The 8,239-nt window shown below is 57.1% G+C and overlaps 1 protein-coding gene across 1 annotated transcript in view; it reads right to left on the minus strand.

The window, feature by feature from the left end:
* Positions 1 to 698, minus strand: part of Kdm4b (lysine demethylase 4B) — a 73,587-nt gene extending 72,889 nt beyond the window's left edge. The window contains exon 1 of the mRNA XM_033759608.1: positions 594 to 698. The gene's annotated coding sequence lies outside the window, so the exon portion shown is untranslated. The remainder of the gene's footprint in view (positions 1 to 593) is intronic.
* Positions 699 to 8,239: the final 7,541 nt, after the last annotated feature.

Genomic DNA, 8,239 nt, shown 5'->3' on the forward strand with positions numbered 1-8,239 from the left:
AAAAAAAAAAAAAAAGTTATACAGTAGCCAGGTGGGTCAGTGCATGTCTGTGATCCCACATTCTAGGAGGCTGATGCAAGAAGATTCCAAGTTCAAGACCCCCCCACCCCCGGGCAACTTAGGGACTTATTGTGACCTTATCTCAAAATTAAAAATGGTAAAAGGACCAGGGACGGAGCTCAGTGTGAAGGCCCTCGGCTCCATCCCCAGCACTACAGACATACAAAAATAATTTTAAAAACTGACACAGTATCCCATAAATATGTATAATTTTTATGTCTCAATTTTTCTTAGAAAGGCATTTCCGAAACGGTCCTCCACCCTTAGTCCCCGCTGTGACCGGTCCCGTCTTCTGCAGGGTGAATGCGCCCCTCGAGTTTGAGAGCATGGCGACCCGGAGTCCAACGCCCACAACACAGAGCACACCAGCCTGTTCTGATACCCCCAGTGCCACCAGAGGTGCTCGGGGTGCAGGGGTGCAGGGGTCCCTGTCACAGGCCAGACAGGCATCCACATACAAAGGGCCAGCACACAGCCACGCTGAGGGGGTCAGGAAGAAAAGTCCAGAAGAAACCCATGCCCGAGCGCCTCACCTCACAGCTCCTAGGTACGTTCCAGTGGCAGAGGCTGCTAGGGGACAGGTGCTTCAGAAACTGGCTGGGGTTTCTGTTGGCCTCCTCTTGCAACGCTGACAGCTCCTATGGAGTGCAGATAAACCCACCATTAGACTCAGGCACGCTCCGATTTCTTCCTCAGTGACACCTCTAGTACGTGTGCGCAGCCAAGGACAAGTCTTTTCTTCTCTTTTTCTTTTTTCTTTTTGAAACAAGGTCTAAGTTGTCTCACACTTGGGATCCTCCTGCCTCAGCCTCCCAGAGTGCTGGAATTACAGGCGTGCAACACCATACCCACCTACCTCCACAGGGAGTTAGGAATTACGTAAGTTTGACAAACATCCTTAGAACATGCAATATCCTCTGTTGTTTTCTCTTATTTTAATCTGGATTTTTCAAAATGCTGGGCAGGGCCCATTCTCTGATTTTACTGTCTTTTCAAAGGCAACACCCCTAGCTGGAGACAAACTGAAATTGAAGCACAGGCTGCGCCCCTCCTCCTCGGGACCAGGGCGACTGACGGCCCAGCAACCCCGAGCGGGCACCTTGTGCCCTCAGGCTGCCCAGTGCAAAGCATTCCCGCGCCACAGCCCAGCCAACACCAGACTCAGACAGCCTGTGCTGAAGCCCAGGGCCTTGGGCACCCTGGGATCCCTCAGGGAAGCTGTGGCCAGGGAAGCAGTGACACCCCCAAGGAGTCCCTGCCCCTGCCCCCAGGACCTGGGGCTGTGTCCTCTCCCACGGGAGTCTGCAGATGAAATTAGGTAAGGAACTGCCCGGCTCAGTGACACACACCACTAAAGCTAACTTCTTAGGAGGCTGAGGCAGGAGGATCGAACGTTTAAGGCCATGGAGGAGGAAGCGGCGCTCGCAGCTGCCCAGCACTGCCCCAGGAGGACCACACTCCCACCAGCCCATGCCCCGAGGCCAATGCCAGCTGCCAGGGTGAAACTGGCAAGGGAGGCCTTTGATACGGGTAGCCTGAAAGGTCCTGCAAAGGTGTGGGTGTGGCCGTGGAGCAGGTGACTAACTCGAGGCTGCTTCCGGAATCAGACTGCGACTGAAAACCCCACCCGGGTGAGGAGGAGATGGGGGTCTCTAAAGGGATCTCTGAGAACTTAGCTTCGTGTAAGACAGGACAGAAGAAGTCAGCCGAGGGGAGGGAGCAGATGAACCGCTCAAGGAGAATTCCAGAACTTCCACACGATTCACGCAAACAAGCCCCTTCAGGAGGCGGACATAACTGCCCTCCCCTCGAGTCTGAGCTGTGCGCTGTGACTTTCTTCCGAAGAGCACAGAGTGGAAAGGCAGACAACAAAAGACACCGCATCAACTCAGCAGTTCTGCGCGGAAAGGAAGCACCCAACAGAGTCCAGCAGCGGCCTCGGGACTGGGAGAAAATATTTGCAACGATCTGTCATCTGATGAGGGGTCCGTATCCCCAATATATAAGGAGCTAAACTCAGTTGCAAGAAAACAAGTAATCCAGTTAAAAATGAGGAAAAGACCCAAATGGACATTTCTCACAAGAAGACACACAGCCGACACAAACACGGGGAAAGTTCAGGGTCACACAGCACTGGGGAAGCGCAAACTCGAGCCACAGCCAGCGGTCACTCCACGCCTCCCGGGTGCTGGGTGGCTGTACCGGAAGGGTGAGAAATCACAGTGGAGAGGAGGCGCGCGGCACAGTGAGGGGAGCCTCCCTGTTTCGGGTGGGAAAGCCAACAGTACAGAGGCCCCTCCGAAAGGGAAAGCTAGAACCAGCATGTGACACAGCGGCCCCAGTACTGAGCCCACAGCACAAGGGAAGCGAAGCAGCTCATCCCAGACGTGGGCAGCCCCGGGTGCATCTCCTCACTCACAGTAACCAGGTTAGGAAACCAGACTTTACCGCCTCGGGTGAGCGAGTGAATGAAGTACAGGGCAGGCGTGGCGCGGGCCCGAAATCCCAGCTGTTCAGGGGGCTGAGGCAAGAGGACTCCAAGTGTAAGGCCAGCTTGGGCGAGGTAGTGAGACCCTGGCTCGAGACAGGCCATGTGTGGTGGTGCACACTGCAATCCCGGCACTCGGGAGGGCACGATCTAGTCCTGCCCGGGCAAAGCAAAAATTTCAAAAATAAAAAATGTAAGAAGGACTTGGGATATGGCTCAGTAGGAAGACCCAGTACCACAAAAAATAAAATAATAATAATAATAATAATAATAAAAATTTAAAAGACCCAGTTTCAGCTGGGTTTGGTGGCGCATGCCTGTAATCCTAGCACTCAGGAGGCTGAGGCAGGAGGATCGCTGTGAGTTCAAGACCAGCCTGGGCTATATAGTGAGTTCCAGGTCAGTCTCAACTACATAGTGAGACTCTGTCAAAAAAAACAAAAACAAAAACAAAAAATATATAAATAAATAAATAAAATAAAAGACCCAGTTTCAGTAGTAGTGTTCTTGCCTAGCACACGCAAGGCCCTGGATTCAAATCCTAGTACTGTAAAAAGAAGAAAAATGTGGCATATGTGTACAATGGAATACTATTTAGCCTTTAAAAAGACAATTCTGTCACTGGCAATAATCACTTTGGTAAATAAGTTAGGCACAGAGAGAAAACACTGCGTGATCTTATAAGCAGAACCTAAGAAAGTGAACTGAAGAAAACAGAGTAGAATACTGGTTGCCAGGGCCAGGGATTTGGCTCAGTGGCACAGCACCTGCCTTGCAAGTGCAAGGTCCTGAGTTGGATCCCCAGTACCAAAGAACAAAACAAAAGAAGGAAAAAAAACCCTATAAATAATGGCTGTCAGGGGCTGGGAGTTGTGGCTAGGGGACGTGGGAGATACTGGTTCAGCAGTACAAGTGTCAGGAAGAACGACAGGCCGGGATGGAGCTCAGTGGTGCCGCCGCCTGCCTCACAAGCACAAGGTCTGAGTTTGATCCCCGGTACAAAAAAACAAGAATGAATGGGTTTAAAGAGTGCTGAAAGAGTAGATCTTAAATATTTTTTCCACACAACAAAACCCTAAGGTTACAGATATACCAATGAGCTTATTTCGATCATCTCAAATATATACTTGCATCAAAACACTTTATGTTATAAATATATTCAGTTTTTGTCCCTTATTCCTTAACACAACTGGAAAAAAATAAATGCAGTAAAATACTAACCAAAAAAAAAAAAAAAAGTTTATGACCAGCCTGGGCAACTCAGTGAGACCCTGTCTCGAGATAAAAAAAAATAAAATGGCTAGAAATGTTGCTTAGCTTAAAGACACAGAGTTCCATCCCCAGTACCACCCAAAAAATAAATACATAAAAGTTAGGCCCCTAAGAGGGGGAGATCACCCTCCTGGGTCACTCAGGACCCAGCACCCCCAGAGTCCCCTGAGTGGGTGCAGGAGAGCAAGAGACTGAGAGAAGCTGAAGACGGCGCAGCCAGCTCCGCAGACGGAGGACGGGGCCACGAGCCAAGGGCTGCAGGAGCCTCTAGGAGCAGGGAGGGGACCGGGTTCTCCCAGAGCCTCAGGAGGAGAAGCCCTCCGCCCTGGCCTAGACTCAGCCCAGGGAGGCTGTTGGCCTCCCAAGTCCCAGCCGACTGCTTTGGGCTATTTGTGGGTGGCCACCAGGTAGCCTAATGAGCACCCCGGGGCCAAGGGGAGGGCAGCCCCTCCTTGGGCCAGCCCCACAGCACAGGGCCTGAGAGGAAAAGCCACCAAGAGCTGAGGTCTCCTCGGGCAGCCCCCAGCCTGCCCCATGCTGTGGGGCCCAGGGCCCTCCTGTCAGTCACAGTTGGTCAGGGCCAGGCAGCCTCCCCTCAGGGTGGGCTGTGCCCAGGACTTCTCTAGATGAGTCACCTTTCAGTGTGAAAACCTGATGGATTCTACTCCAGCCAAGGACCACACCGAGTCACCGGGAGGGCATCTGCCCTAATGGGGTGTGACCTCCGCCACATGTGTCACCCCAGTGTGAGCTTGAGAGAAGGCGCAGATGAACCCAATCGGGACATCCCACAGCCCATCTGCACTCTCCTCCTCAAACCTGTCAAGCTGGGCGGGGTGTGGCAGCCCACATCTCTCATCCCAGCACTCTGGGAGGCTGAGGCCAGAGGGTCCCAAGCCAGCAATTTAGTGAAGCTGTCTCTAAATTAATTAATTAGTTAATTAATTTTTTAAAAGGGCTGAGATGCAGCTCCGTGCAAAGGCCCCAGGTTCAACCCCCAGTACAGCACCATTAAAACAAACAAAATGTCCAGGTCATCAAAAGCAAGATAAGCCCGAGAATGTCACAGCCCAGAGGAACCTGCAGAGGTGAGGGCTCATCCTGCGGGATGCAGGATGGGGCCGGGACAGAAGCAGGATGTGAGGGACAAACAGGAAGTGGGAAGAAAGCCTGGCCTTTGGTGAATCATCCTCAGCTCCCAGCTGCACAGATGCCAGGAAGGTGAGCAGTGCGCACAGGAGACGGGGAGGGCCGTGCTCACGGCTGTCCTGCGCCAGCGTCCCCACGCACCTGAGGCCACGTCCTGCGCCCGGCCGGCCTGGCCCGTGAACCCGGGGCACCGCAGATAGAGCTGGCGTGAGTCAGGGCCACCCCGACGGGCGCCCTGAGAGGCACAGCCTGCCTCTGAGCAGGTGCCAGCTCGTGCCCACGTCACACGCCCCCTCCCCTCTGCACAGGGACAGCAGGTGCCAGGCAGGTAGGGGCCGGCCTTGCGTGGGCGCAGAGGTGCAGAGACGGCGGCCTCTGGCGACCCTGGGCCCTCACCCCACCCTAAGGGGGCAGAGATGCCCCTGACCCTGGGGCTGGGGATGGTTGGCGCCAGGAGGTGCGGGTCACCTGGGAAAGGTCCCCACCTGCACAGCCTCAGGACCCAACCCCGCCTGCCCCTCCTGAAGCACAGCCAGAAGCCACCTCCAGAAGAGGCGCCCTTTACTGAGCACAGCAGGCCTTGGCCCGCCAGGACAGTGGTCCCTTCCGCAGGGGACGCCATGTGCCCACGCAGGATCGGAGGCAGCCCACTGAGCAGAGGGCTGAGACGCCAGCACAGCACCACCCTGTGGGCAAGAACACAGCCGCTCCCAGGAGGCCATACACATGGCAACAGGCACAGTCAGGCGGGTGTGGGTGCCGGGGCCAGAGCTGTGGCCACAGCATCACGGTCTCTGGGTCAAGGTGTCTAAGTGCTGCCTCCGCCGCCAAAGCCAGGCCCCTGGGGGACCCAGGCACTTCAGGGTTAGGGCAGGGGACACACAGTTCAGGCCCCGGGCTTTGGAGGGGTGCACAGCAGGGACACAGGAGTGAACCCCAGTGGGAGGACTCTCACAACAAAATCACTAAGGACATTACCTGACCAGAGCCTCGGAACAAGGGGCCCAGTAATGGGGGCCAGTCATCCCTGCACTCTGGGAAGCTGAGGGCAGAAGGGCCCCAAGTTCAAGCCCGGCCCAGGCAATTTAGCAACTTTGCAAGACCCTGTTTCAAAATAGAAAGGACTGGGGGTGCAGCTCAGCGCAAAGGCCCTGGGTTCCATGCCTAATGATGAGACAAAAACAAAAAAGATGCAAAGAAACTGGGAAACAAGAGACCTGTGTAAGTCCTGTATCTGAGGAAGGACAAGAATCCTGAATACACAAAGAACAGCCACAGCTCAAGAGCTAACAGGAAGAGCAGCCAGCCCTGCTGAGAGGCAAACGGGCAACAAGCACGTGATAGGACACTAAACGTCACCACGATGGCACGAGCTGGACCCACAGCCCGGGGGAGAACAGCTGGGCCATGGGAACCCACTCCTGGGCCCAGCACCTCCCTGGAGAAGGGTCCGATGGGAGACGAGAGGGTCCCTGAGCGCCAGGCCTTGGCACAGGCCCTGCACTGGGGGACAGGAGGTGATGGGGGACAGTCACACAGCTTGCCACGCCCCTAGTGGCAGTGGGGTATGATGCAGGGCCTGCTTCTAGGTCCTCCGCAAGGCTCCGCCTCCCACTCTGGCCTTGCCCGGGTCCTAGTTCCAGCTTCCGGCCTGTGACACCTCTGCCCTGCTGCCGGTGACCTTGCTTTGTGTGGGTTGCCATTCCATGCCTGCTACACCAGACACACCCCTGAGGCTGTCACCTCCTGAGTCACCCCAAGGGCTAAGCAGGTGGCACCGGAGGTGGGGTGGCCAGGGTTAGGACACAGTCATCAGAGGAGAAGGGGAGAGCAGCCTGGGCCACTAGGCGTCAGGGAGGAGGCCCAGGCGGAGCCGTGCCAGGCTGTGGGAGCAGCAGGACACATGGACAGGAGGAAGCCGGGTGCAAAGACGGGCTGGCCCTCTGGACCCTGGAAGTCACCCTGTCCCTGCTGTCCTTCCCTGAGAACACACACCCCACCCCCACCTACAAACTGCCTCCCCAGGGTGAAATCTGGGTCCAGACGCACAACTGCAGTCCACACACCCAGTCACAGCGACCAGTGCGGTCTCCAGGCACCGTCAGGCATCCCAGGCTGCCCACCTGTGAAGAGCGCACGCCAGGATGCAGAGACGGGAGGTGAAGGCGATGCCCTAAGTACTACGGGCTGGGGCTGGGAGGAGGGGCTCATGGGCCAGTGCCCGGCAAGCGGGGTGGCTGGCATGGGATGGCAAGGACCTGCCACCTGAAGGGGCTCCGTGAGTCCCTACCACCCCCAGAAAGGGCTCTGAGAGGATTCACGACCCGGACCACACGTCCCCAGCAGCAGGCCCACCCAGGACCCTGCCCCCCACAGGCCCTCCAGGCCTGGCAGCACCACCCGGTGTGGCCACAGTGCACAGGATACCACGACAGGGGCACACACAGCCAGAGGACTCGGGGACTCTGGGGGAGCAGGGGACACATGGGACAGGGGATGCAGCCAGCGCATTCCGAGCCTCTGCTCGGGGCACTGCGGAGCACAGGGCTGGGGCAGCCTCCCTCCTCCATGGCACCCTGAGGCAGCCACGTAGAGAGAGGCAGGTCCCCACCTCACATGACTCCTAGAACAAACCACCTCCGAGTGCGCAGGGAGCCAAGTGAGGAAGAGGACCGCCGGGCTCCAGAGAAAAGCCCCGGAGGCCTGGCCTTGGGGACCCGGGTGGAGGCGGGGCAGCCCGGGTGGCACAGCGGCTGGCACCAGCTCAGTGGGTCACGGGAAAAGCCAGTCTGCGGGGAGAAAACGACTAACAGCCCAAAGGTACCCGTGTGACAGGAAAGGAACAGCCGCAAGCAGATCACCAGGGCCGTCACCCTGGCACAGAGAGCTGCGATTCACTCAGGAGTCAGAGTCCCGAAGGCAGACACACATCACAGCAAAATCACAGGGCGGCCTCGGCCCACAGGAGCGCAGCACACTCCCAGCCCGCCGAGGCCACTTCTTCGAGCTCCCCGCTATAACAGCGCACCCTGCTGGTGCGGCGGGGAAGCACATGGGCCCAGCGGGACAGGGGCGGGGGCTGCTCTTGACTCGGCGATGTGCATCCCCATGGGCTGGTAGGCACCTCCGCGTAGACACACGGAAACCAGTACACTCAGGCTCCGGTGCAGCGCGGCCAGAGAGGGCAGAAGCCACCGAACCACCCCGCCGGAGAGGGCCAGGAGGACCGCCGCCCTGCTGGAGAGGTTCCAGGACGTGCAGGAAAAGGAG

Source organism: Fukomys damarensis, unplaced genomic scaffold (genome assembly GCF_012274545.1).
Source record: "Fukomys damarensis isolate Sample0158 unplaced genomic scaffold, DMR_v1.0_HiC HiC_scaffold_37, whole genome shotgun sequence".
NCBI classification, from domain to species: Eukaryota; Metazoa; Chordata; class Mammalia; order Rodentia; family Bathyergidae; genus Fukomys; species Fukomys damarensis.